The sequence below is a fragment of the Octopus sinensis genome, linkage group LG7 (assembly GCF_006345805.1).
Source record: "Octopus sinensis linkage group LG7, ASM634580v1, whole genome shotgun sequence".
Taxonomy (NCBI): Eukaryota; Metazoa; Mollusca; class Cephalopoda; order Octopoda; family Octopodidae; genus Octopus; species Octopus sinensis.
In genome coordinates, this window is record NC_043003.1 from 38,572,905 (window position 1) to 38,586,474 (window position 13,570).

General features: G+C 35.6%; 1 protein-coding gene across 4 annotated transcripts in view; it reads right to left on the minus strand.

The window, feature by feature from the left end:
* The window catches only part of LOC115213787 (stearoyl-CoA desaturase 5), a 123,318-nt gene that overhangs the window by 83,384 nt on the left and 26,364 nt on the right, over window positions 1-13,570 (minus strand). The gene's annotated exons all lie outside the window — the stretch shown is intronic.

Below are 13,570 nucleotides of genomic sequence, written 5' to 3' on the forward strand. Positions count from 1 at the left end.
AGTAAAGAATGATACACTACAGAGTAGCCCTAGAAATATGAAAAAGATAGGATGGTCATAGCTAAAAAGCCTCTAACATTAGTTTACCAAATCAGAGTCGACTTTGGTACTAATCAGCCATATTTAACAACAATAAAGTCATTGTTAGATAAGATGCTGGTCTACCAACATCTATTGTTCACTATGTCTAATTTGTATCTATGGTCAAAACACCAGGCTATCACTGTCTCAATACAACTAGCTGTAAATAATGTGGTAGCTTCGGTGCAATGCTGTATCAGTGTAAACAGTGAACTTATTGTTTGATTAACAACTATTTCGTTAGTTGAGAGTGCTGAGTTCAAGTCCTGTTAAAGGCATAAACTAACATAAAAACATTCACATCATACATTGATAGATATAAAGAAAGCTGGCGTAAGTGCTCTATCAATGCACTCACCCAAAAGCCTGAAGTGAGATATGAACTTCTGAGTCAGACATCCAGTGTTTTATCTCTAGCTATTTAATTCAGAAAGATTATTACACAAGTATGAACCAGCCATCCCTGCCCTTTTATGTATTGCTGCTTATCACTTCCTTCTCCTTATCCCATTGCTATTTTCCTTTACCTAGTTCTCAAACTGAGATTCACCATTGCCCATGCTTCCATCTGTGTCTTCCATTCACCTCTAACCCCCTCTGTCATTCTCCTTTCCCATCCTGCAAACCTACCCAGCCACTCATCTTCAATCCATCATTATTCTTTCTTAAATCCATCTTCTAGTCTTTTTTGATGATGTCCTAAACACCTCATCACCATCATCCTCTCTTTCTTTCAAGCTGAGGTATCTCCTTTACAGATCCTGTACCTTTATATTTTAGCTTGTTAACACCAGGTACAAATCACCTGCTTCAATACAGCACTTCTATACAGTTGAGAGAGTCTTGTAAGTTATTTGGTGGCCTCAATGTTGGTACCACAAAAAAAAAAGCACATCAAATTCTGTAAAGTGGTTAGCATTAGGAAGGGCATCCAGCTATAGAAACCATGCCAAAACAGAGATGCATGTATGTTTAAGTGTACACACACATAATTGCATGATTGTTTACATAAGCACTTCTCCAAAAATTAATGAAACTGTTCTCACATCCCTGCCAAAAAATTGTCCACTGCCTCTGTGCTTCCAAAGACATGTAAAATGGAAGATCTTATACTTGAAAAACAGGTAAGGGTTAATGACAGGAAGTGCATCCAGCTCTAAAACATTACTTCAATACATATTTGCCTAACATATGCTAGCATTGAAAAACAATGAAGCAGAGGAATAAACTCATTGCTGTAAGCAGTGACATTACTTCAAAACCACTTAGGGTTTCATTAGCTAGTTCTTCTAGTTACCAATATAGCCAGGAGAAAGAGGAGTTCCAACAAATTTATTTGTTCAAGATACACTTCAGCAATGTCCCTACAATGAAGCCCTTGTTGGAGTCATTCAACTATAGTACATCCCATTTAATTTCCAAAACTGGTTCTCTGCTTTAAAAACAAGGCCAAAATATATGGAACTCTAGCGAACACCATTAAATAGAGATAAGCCACTTCAGTTCATTCCTGGTTGTGTTTGTTTCATATGCATAACTAATGTCTTTGGAAAAGGTATAAAACAATTTTCCTTTTGTGTCTATCTTGATGCCAGTAGGGTTAAACAGTCAACAAGAATAGTCAGTGAACACTGATAATCACCTACAAATAGATACCACCAGTTATAAATAGTTAGAAAGAAAAATCAAATTATAAGATGTTTAACATATGTACTTCCATGCGTATACAATATGATTTCAATTAGGTTTTTAACTGCAGACTTGTTTAACCTATGCTTGCATGGAAAAACAGAAATGTAAAAAGACAATGACTCAGTGAGTTGCTAAGAGGTTTGGGTTTCATGAAACTCAGTCCGAAAAATAAAGTAAAATTAATACATTTATCTTAATACAACCACTACAGCTACCACTACCAATGATAATAGCCAACACCATGACCACATTCTTTGAAAACTAACATTGTTTTAATACAATAGCCAACAACAAGCCATTTGTATTAACGGTCAGTGGAGGGTGTGGAGTAATTAGTTAATATGGAATGAATTTCATCTCATATTTGATGCACGTGCTTGCACACACATATACACACACAAAATCTATCAACAGACTTCAAATTGGCAAAGAATTAAAAAAAAAAAGTAAAAGAAAAAACATTAATAGGAAATGCAATCACAATAATACTAGCTACCACTACTTGTATTACAACTTATGCAATCACAGCTATCACTGTCATTACAACCATAGCAATCACAACCAGTCATTACCTACAGCCAAACTTCAATTCTATGGAGAATAATAGAGGAATTTTCTAGAAGGAAGCAAGAATAATATTTGCCAATCATATCAATTGGTTTCTCTGAAAATTACAGGATATTGAATGATTGTCTTGGTGGAGGGGAAGAGAAGCAATTTAAAAGAGGACAGGGAGTCCCTAACAAAGAATTTACAGGCTAATTTCATTAAATGGAATCAGATGGATGAAATTCAATGCAGAACTGCCAGAGGGGCAGTAGACAGAATTAAGTGAGTTAGGAGAAAAATGTGTCTAATTTTGATAAGTGTGTAAGTGAATGGATGTGGAGTGGACTGGGTATAGACAACAAAATACTTCAACAATGAGTACTACTTCTGCACCATCCAGATTACTAATTTCCATACTACATCATAGTAAGACACAACAGTCTGCTTAGTGACTTCCACACCATAATAAACACAGCAGACAGTTCATTAACTTGCACACCACACAATGGTAAACATACCACTCGGTTTACTGATTTCTACACCAAAGTAAATAGCTAGCAACCAGTTTACTAAGTTCCACACAACAATCAAATGTACTGATTAGGTTTTACTAACTTCCACACCACCATGTATTAAACACACAAGTCAGTTTATTAGACTCCACAGTACACTTGCCACTATCCTCTCAGAAGAAAACGGAGGGATGGCACCATGTTTAACTCATTAGCATTCAGATTACTCAGTAAAATGGAATGCTTGTTTATCCACATTGTTTTGAATTAATCATGCATTATCATGTAACTTCAAGATTCTGATGATCTGAATGTTAATTTTTAGAATGACATTGTAGGGTAGGTGTGAAAGGCTGGATCTGGTCAGTTTCAACATAAAACAGGTAGACTATTGCAGCTGAATATGGCAGGTTTAAATTCTAGAGGGTTAAACTCTGAATTCAAGGATAAAACTATCATTAGCCTCAATAAAATCAGTGTGGTAATAGCTAGAAACACCAGTTGATCGTTCTACTCAACTTGATTCTATTGTATCAAACCTGTTCAAAGTGAATTGACTGGTGAGGAAGGGCTGCGCTGCTCAATGGCAGCAACAGGGTAATGTATATGACAAGTGTCAAGCCAATGGCATACCTGTGACTGGTCAGACTGACCTGCTGGAAATAACTAGATATACAATAAAGAAAACCCATCAATTTTAAAAACAAAACAGTAGGTAAAGCTACAAGTAACAGCATGTAGAATTATTATTCACAGCTTTATCTGCAGGTTCTATTGTTAAAATGATTTATTTCATAACTCACTAAGGTTCTTAAAAAAAATAAAATAAAAATTCCTATAATGCAAACAAAAATATATACAGAAAAATTGGATTGTTCTCATAAAATTTTCTCATGTATATGAATTTCAAATTAATTTTATTTCTCTCTATCTCTTTTAAACTATTAATGAACTGAGAGAATAGTAATGCCTTTATCCTAAAGAAACAATTCTCATTATGGTTCCTCATCCCTCTGTAAAGTTAATAATTTAATGCAATCTCATGTTTAATAGACCTCTGTTTTCCTAACTACTTTGTATCGAAGAGATCTGACTAGATTGAAATAGCAGCTATATGCAAATGTTAAAGACACTTATGAGGAAAAGGCAAATTAAGGGAAAGAAGATTTAATGAAATAAATGCTTAAAGAAATTTTTTTCAATTTCTTTCACTTATGAAAACAATTTAGTAATATGGATTTTGGCAAGGCAATTCTTTCCCTGGCCATACAGATGAACAACCAAACAACAGAGATTTACAAGAATATATATTGGGTCACCCCATAAATAATGCAGTTTTTTCAATTGCATGAACTAAAAGTCAGAGGGGAATGAGATAAACTACCTGTATCAACTTGCTATAAAAGCAGGCAGTAATTTTACCTTGAACTTATTCTTTGTGCAAGTTTTGAAAAGTGCAGTTTGATTTTAAGTTATTTTTTTAAAGCTATAAAGGAGCATATTCAGCATATTTTGCTTTATGAATTCAATAGAGGCAACAATGCAATAGAAAGCGTGAGGAATATTAATGCAGTATATGGGGGTTGGACAATAAGCGTAATCCACTGTCAACGGTGATTCCAGATATTTTGAGCTGGAACTACAACCTAGAAGATAAGCCTTGTCCTGGAAGATTTGTAGAGCTCAATGAGGACTTCCTGCAAACCCTGGTGGAACAAAATCCCATCATAACTGTTAAGGAACTAGCAGAGAAGCTTGGATTTGGTCATTCAACCAGCCTTCGACACCTGCATGCCATCAAAGTCAGTGAATTGGGTCAATGGGTTCCTCACAAACTTTTCAAGTCTAATCATGCACAGAGAGTGAATGTGTGCTCTTCTTTGCTGTTGTGTTTCACAAATTAACCTTTTTTGAACTGAATAGTGACAAGAAATAGGTCGCCTATAAAAAATATCAAGTGCCGAAGACAGTGGGCAGGGAAAGGAGAAACACCAGTTCCAGGCTAAAAAAGGTTGTCACCCACATAACGTGTTATCTGTTTGGTGGGATATGAAAGGTTTAGTCTATTTTAAACATTTAAACCTAAAACGATAACAAAGGAGATCTACTGTAAACAGCTTGAGTGGCTTAAGTCAACACTAGGAGGAAAACAACCATCTTTGGTTTCAAGACAAAAGGTGTTCTTCCATGAGGATAATGCTTGGTCACATACAATGAGGATGACATTCCAAAGGCTGAAGTAGTTTAAATGGGAAACGATGCCCCACCTACCATATTCGCCAGACATTGTGCCAACTGATTATCATTTATTCTGTAGTCTTCAAAATCATTTGGAGGCAAAACAATATGAATTCTGTAGAAGAGGTCAGAACAGTACTGGAGGAGTATTTTTTGTCACGGACAAGTGAATTTTGGAAGAGGGGCCTTGCAAGTCTACTAGATAGATGGAAGAGCATTGTAGAAAATGAAGGAGAGTATATTTTTGATTTTAAAAAAACTATTTTAATTTTGAAAAATAAAATAAAAGTATAAAAAAGCCGCATTATTTATGGGGTGACCCAATAATATGGCTAAGAATCCACTCAGATCACACCTCACTATCTAATAAGGGAAATGATAAAAAAATTTTAAAATAGCTACCTTATATGGAAAAGGAGAAAATTAAAAGGAAATAGTCATGCCTGAAATATCTAAGCATAAATCTGTTGGATCAGAGCTGATGTGTGTGTAAAGAATTTGAAAAGCTTCACTAAAATCCTCCCAAGGGCAACTGGCAAAAAAATAAATACTTTCTTGAATATTTGCTGAATCGAGATACATAAGGGATAATGATAATGATAAATAATAATAATCCTCTCTATAAGGAGAGGGCTTGAAATTTTGAGGGAGGTGGCCAGTCAATTACATCAACCCCAATGAGAATCTGGTATTTTACTGACCTTGAAGGATGAAAGACAAAGTGAACTGTGGCAGAATTTGAACACAGAATGTAAAGAACTGGAAGCAATTCTGCATAGCATTTTTGTCCAAGCTAATAATTCAACCAGCTCACCACATTGATGATGATGATGATACTACTAATAATAATAATAATTGGCATAGAAACAATGCCAAAAAAAGACAATTGGAGCCTGGCCAGATCCTGTCAAACTATCCAATCCATGCTGGCATGGAAAACAGATATGAAATGATGAGGAGTCTCTTCATTCCAAATAATGCAGTAATAAACTGGTATTGCAGCATTTAGATATGGCTCTATGTATTGAGCACAGATTTCACTTAGATCAGCTTTACCATTCATACCTCAGAGGGGTGGGGTGTCAATAAAATATATAATCGAGTACTAAGAGTCAATCTAATAAACTTTTAGAAACCATTACCAACAAGGAAGCCTCAGGTCACCTGACCTGCCAGAAATAGAAGTTAACTCCTCCTCAAATCACATTGTAAAAAAAATGTGTGTAGTCTTAGATATACAATGCCTTAAAAACAAATGGCATGGTCAGAGTTTGAAAACCTTTGATCATAGGTCTACTGGACTGGGGCTAACTAGGGGCTACACAATATCATCTATAATATTGTTCAGCTATGGGTTACATATGTAACTTTTACCAATACAGCAAAATCAAAATGCATTATTATACATACAACATATTTGTAAGATAGTTGACTAGAAAATAAAGATTTTAAATCAAGTATCATCCATTAATTATAGACATATATTTTTAAACTCAGCTATTGTACTTCATTTATCAGAAAAGTGGGTTTAAATCCAGGCATATGCACTTTTCTGATATGAAGATTTGTTAAAGTATTACCAACATTGTCATACCACAATAGATTATTATAATACATGGATAACGTATTTGATTTTATTGCATAGTTAATGTTACAACATGAGGTATACTGTGCCGGTGGCATGTAAAAAGCACCATCCGAACGTGGCTGATGCCAGTGCCGCCTTAACTGGCTTCCGTGCCGGTGGCACGTAAAAAGCACCAATCCGATCATGGCTGTTGCCAACCTCACCTGGCACCTGTGCTGGTGGCACGTAAAAAGCACCCACTACACTCAGAGTGGTTGGCATTAGGAAGGGCATCCAGCAGTAGAAATACTGCCAGATCAGACTGGAGCCTGTTGCAGCCTTCTGGCTTCCCAGATCCCCGGCCGAACTGTCCAACTCATGCTAGCATGGAGAATGGACGTTAAATGATGATGATGATGATGAATGTTGTTTAAAATGCTTTCTATATACATTATTCCTTCAACACATAAATAATTTTAATAACGTAGTCAAAATAGAAATGCTAAGAGAAATGAACCAATATTTTCTCATGGACAATTGTATATAGCTCTTTGTATAGCACATAAATGTGTAACAACTCTCAAAGTAGGCAAGGTGACAAGTGCATAACAAAGAATATAGTTTTCAAAGATGTTCATTCTAAGACTGCACCTTCAGTATAACTTATATGGACTTTGAACTATCTCAAAAAAATCAAAAGCTTTGGAAGAAATACAATCTCAAACTCTAACCTAGTTTTTATATGTACACAGTAAACCTCATGTTGTAACCTATTAGGACTGGCATCAAGTAGTGAGTTATAAAAAGTCTTGTCCAACCCATACTTGCATGAAAAAGCACACATGGAAACAATAATGGTGATTATGATGTTGATCATAAAGACATCAAGAGGTAGATATGCTGAGTTCAAATCTAGCTAAGTCAATCATTTTCAGAACAGTAAAAATACTTACTAGTGACCCCACCACACCCTGAATGATCCAACATAATTGTCATTATTGGCAAGCTAATAGTGGTATTTCATCTGTCTTTACATTTTGAGTTCAAATTCTGCCAAGGTCAATTTTGCCTTTCATCCTTTCAGGATCAATAAAATAAGTACCAGTGGAGCACTGGGAATAAATGTAATCGACTGCCCCCCCCCCTTCCCCAAGGGTTTAGTTTCATAGCTTTCACCCACCAGTCCAAAATTAATAAAATAGGGATCAACCAGTGGAGACAAATCAGCAGGCAAAACCCCTTCATCTTCACATCATCACTGTTCCATGAGCTATGATTAATTCCTAAGTAACTGAATTCTCAGCAGAGATGACTTCACATCAATTCATTATGCCTTATTCGATTTATCCCCCACAGCCACACCCTGAAATTGCTGGCCACATACCAAAATTTGAAACCATTATTATTATTATCATTTTTATTAATTGAAATAAAGTACACACACAAAAGCAGTGACTACGACTAAGTACCCAGTGAATATATGACAGCACTACTACTATAAACCAGGTGGATATATTTATGTGTACACACACACATATATATACAATGTATATATATATATACATATATATATATATACACACACACACAGAGGAAGAGAAAAAGGACTGGCGGGAATGTGGGGAGGTGAAGCAGTGAAGTGAACTAGTTACCATAACTATTGAACAATAAACAACGCTGCACACCAATTTGGTATTAATTTGAAATGTCAGAGTAATAAATTATATGTTTAGCAGAGAACAACAACAACAACAACAAAAAATAGCAGCAGCAGCAGTAACAACAACAATAAATGGTGACGGGGTGGAATGGAATGGAATGAAACTGTAATATAGAGTATTTGTAGTGAAGAAAACAAATGGTGTGTTTGTGTGCGTGTGTAGAAAATGTGGAGGAGAGAAGCTTAAGTGACAAATGGAAAGGTAGAATAGAGTGGTTTAATGAAGTAACAGTGAGAGAAATTAGTTTCAAAAGATAGAGGCAGGATTGCAAGTGTTTTTTAAAAAGTTCACAGAAACATTAGCAGATTTAGAACAAGTGCAAAACCAGATGTTTTCTCAGAGACAGAGATAGACAGAAGGACAGAGAGTGAGAAAGAGGAGAGGGGGTGCAAATGACACCAGTCTAATATTGGTATCAATTTAATTTATTTTAATCTATTTCAAATGGATAAAATTGAAGTCAGCATCAACAAGATTTGAACTCAGAAATGTAAAGGGACGAAGGTATTTTGGCCATCATTGTACCATAAAAATAGGATTTCAAGATACTCCCAGTAATTCTCTGGTACTTTACTATCAATCTTGGAAGGTTAACAAATTCTACTTCAACTAATTCTATCAAATTCTAATAATAAAAAGAATTATATTTTTTTCTTTTCTTACATTGACACATGTGGCCAAATGGTTAGGGTGTTGTACTCACAATCATGAGACTGGTTTCAATTCTCAGATCAGGTGGTACATAATGTTCTTGACCAAAATACTTCATTTCACCTTGTTCACTCAGCTACGAGTACCAGCATGAGCTGGGAAGTTAACTCAGCAACAGACTAGTGTCCCGTTCGGGAAGGGGGTGACAGTGTTGTAATCTGAGTCACCTGTAAATCATGGAAACAAGGCTAGACTCCAGCCTTATGAGTTCTTTGGCTTATCACAGATTTAAATCTAGATAATACTGACACAAAGCTACACATTTGAAGGAGAAGTGTAGTTGATTTACTTACACTCTAGAACATTACGGTTACTCTTTTGTGTCAATCCCAACAAGATTTTGGATTCAGAGAGTGAACAGACAGCTGCATAAATATATACATAAAACTAGTATTAAAACGGTTTTAAAATCGCGATGGCAAGGGTGGGGGAAGCATGCACTGCATTCTGCTGCAAAGGAATACACATGCAATGGTGATGCGCATTAAAAATACTCAGGTTTTCTAAATGTCCAGGCATTTTCTGAGTTGCCTCAAGACTTGCGACACAACCACTGTATTGTAGGACACTAATGAGTCATGATATAGCAGATGAAAACATCTACACTAGAGGCTAAAGCTCCTGGCAATTTAAGAGATATTAAGGTACACAGAACACTCTACAATGGCAAGATAATAAAGCAAGAACCCATATGAAAGAATAGTCAGTAGAACCATACACTAGAAGCTGAAATTAGTTAGGGGCATGTGCCTATTATGCAATAAAAAGGAATATCCAGAATAGATCTAAAACATTATAAGATAAAAAATAAAAGATAGTATAGGGTCATACTGTAATGACTGAGCCGGAAAAGGTGGGAGGATTTTCATAACATGGGACAGACTCGGTTGGAGAAGAATGGCTGCAGCCTTCTGTCCCACCAAGGACAAAGAAGATTAATAATGAATAGTAGAATTGCATTGCTGATGCCTTCCCTGACAATATGAAAGATGTAAATAAACTGAGCATCATAACTGAACTTCCTGAAAACTTATATTATAACAACTGGAATTTTTGCTGTGATGGCAGTTTAGTTGAAGACCAGTGTGATACAATGAATGAGCAAAACAGCATCAGTGTGGGGAAGAAAAATAACAAACCCAGTAAACTTGTCCCATAGTAATATAATAAAAATAATGCATGCAAAAACAGAAAATGCACACTTCAAGTCATTTAACTTCTTTCCATTGATGAGAAGTTGATGAAGTGAAATGCAGGTGAAGCCAAAGGGAAGTGGGAGCCACAGTGTATACATTTCAAAATTTACATCAATCTGAGGCACAGAGACATCAGATCTGAGCACTGAAGTCAGTTTACACAAATTCCCAGTTGAATTGTTACACCAGCATTTACTAAGTTAATGTATAAGGAATAATATAAGTAGCCCACATAACAGACAAAACATGCAACTATCTCATTTGTAGGCAGCTGGTTGAATGTATCACCATCATGCCATCATTTTTACATCTGTTTTCTTCATGTTGGGAAAGATGGGACATCATCATCTTGCCATTCATGGCATCTTGATACACAAAATAGCAATTTCTGTATGCTGTATTTTTGGCATGATTCTTATAGTTGGATGCCCTTCCTAATGCCAATCACTTTATGGTCTAAACTGAGTGCATTTTGTCATGCAGAGAGAGAGGCAGGGAAAGGAGGAAGGTATGTAACAGTCAGTAAAACAAAAAAAATAGATGGCTGGACAGAAATGCTAAAAGGAAGACAGAAGATAAGATATTTAATCAAAAACATGGAAAGCTAATATTTATACAGCCAAAACCACATTTTACAACAATACTACATAATTTAGTAGTGAATACAATTGAAGACAAAGAACTGAAATACAAAAGGTGGACTAACAAGTTGTATACTAATATGATGGTTTTGGAAGTTGACTATGAAAAGGGTAACATTCTTAACCTAAACTACCGTTCTGAATATTTCCGCTATAAACAGGTGATAAAAGAAAATAGGATATTGATCTTATAGGAAGCTAGCTAAGTCTGATGAGAAACAATAAAAATATGCACAAAGTGGGAAATAAAGTTTAAAAGAAACAATTATTAAAAAAAAAATGAATGAAATTATTACTAATCAAGTAATAGGGTTGATATAATCAACTAATTCACCTACACAAAAATGTGACCTTGTGTCTGTTATAAATAATTATTATTAGAGTAGTTGAAAGAAGTACTCGTCAAGTATATTGACCACAAGGTCAGGAATTTAGTTCTTGCTGCAATCATTGTAATTGTATCCTTTAGATGTCTGCAAACGAATTGTAGTGTGTCTAACTATGAGGAATTAGGTATGCTCACAGAGATGAACACCAAAAAGTAACTGCTAATGTGTGAATTAGTTCAGGGACAAACACAAATACTAAATGGAAATAAACAGTCAATCACACCACGAGATCTAACAGCCTGTTGCTCAGCCTGTTAGAAATAGCAACTTTGCTTCAGATCACATCATACTATCATATAAGAATGCATTAGATGTGAGAGAAAAAAACAATATATCTGGCATGTAAATCATATGGATAAACTAAACATTTGATCAGCTAATCCCACCCCCACCCTTTTTTTTTTTAATTCAAGAGTGACAATAGCTTCTGCATGTTCTCAGAGACTGGTTTGATCCAAATAGTTCATGATCAGTTTGTATTTCCATTAGATGATGTCTGAAGGAATAATACAGGAAAGGAAGGATTTCCAGAAAGTAGAATGACTGAGGGAAGACAAATTAAGAGAAAACTGTATTGAGTTCATAGGGATAGTGAATAAGCAGGCATATGCTACTTAGGACCAAATAAGTAATGACTGAGCAATCAAAGATGTTTCAGCTATGACTATTCTATATTTAACCCTTTAGCATTCAGATTGTTGTCAAATGTAATGCTTTTTCATTCACATTGCTTTGAATTAATCATGCATTATCACATGGCTTCAAGATTTCAATGATGTGATTGTTTATTTTCAGAATGATATTGTAAGGTAAGCATAAGAGGCCAGATTTGGCTGGTTTGAATATAAAACAGGTAGAATATTCTAGCTGAATATGGCCGGTTTAAATGCTAAAGGTTTAGGGTTAGGATTACATTACTGAATGTGTTCTACATCTTTTTAAAGATAGTAATACATGATTTGAAGGAGATATGGCTGCTATTTCTAACAGGTTGAGAAACCATGTGGATGCAGCACTTTTTCTTTTTCTTTTTTTTTTTTTACTAGCTAAGTCTGAAAGATGAGGCAGAGCACATGGTCTTCATAGACCCTTTAAAATTGGTGAGGTTAAAACTTAACATTCTGCTTAATTCCTTTAGTGCTAACAATATTTTTGACTACATAGCAAAAATCACAATGGCACATGTCAAAAACAATATTCTTTTACTCATTTCAGTCATTTGACTGCAGCCATGCTCAAGCACCCTTTTGAAGGGTTTTTAGACAAAATTGATCCCAGGACTTCTTTTTTAAGCCTAGTACTTATTCTGTCTCTTTTGCTGAACTGCCAAGTTATGGAGACATAAACATACTGATACCATTTGTCATTTAGTAATGCGGGGACAAACACAGACACAAAAACACCCATACATGTGTGTGTGTGTATGTACACATGATGGATTTCTTTCAGTATCTGTCTACCAAATCCACTCACAAAGCTTTGGTTGGCTCGAGGCTATAGTAGAAGACACTTGCCCAAGGTACCACACAGTGGGACTGAACCTAGAAATGTGGTTGGGAAGCAAGCTTCTTACCACACAGCCATTCCTGGTACATATATTATCATTGTTTTAACAGTATATAAACCTGAGAGTGCTGTAAGGGTTAAACCAGTGGTTCTCAACCATTTTTTGCCTATGAACCCCTCCGATTCCTGTTTTACCTAGGTGGATCCTCATAGCCATTCAATGTTTAAAAACATCCTATTATATTTTTATACTTAAATATTATATGGAATTGTATAAAAAAAAATTGCTAAAATATTTTGTGTTGTGATGAAGTATAACCAGCTTACCACACAAAAATTTTAACAACAAAATCTTATATGGACCCCAGTTGAGGAATAATGGCTTAAACTATTGCAAATCCATGAACACAGGAGGTAGTTCCAGATGGTCAACATCCTGAAGAAAGATTTGATGTAGTGCTTAGTGTAGGGCCTAGAAAGTGGGAATTGATCACAAAATGGGTGATGCAGAAAAGAGATAAGTGAATCAAGAGTGACCAAGTGGCAGTGGTACAAAGCCAGCCAGCACTAATGAACAGAGGCCATCTCAGTGAGAGAGAGAGAGAAAACAGTATGTCTATTCCAATAAGTTGAATGGCTTTTCTATGGATGCAGCAGCAACAGCGCTATCCAGATGTGGGCAGAATACTCCAGAGTGACTTTCACTGAATTTTGTAGAGGATCAGTAATTACTGGTTTCAAATTTAGCATAAGCCCAGCAATTTCAA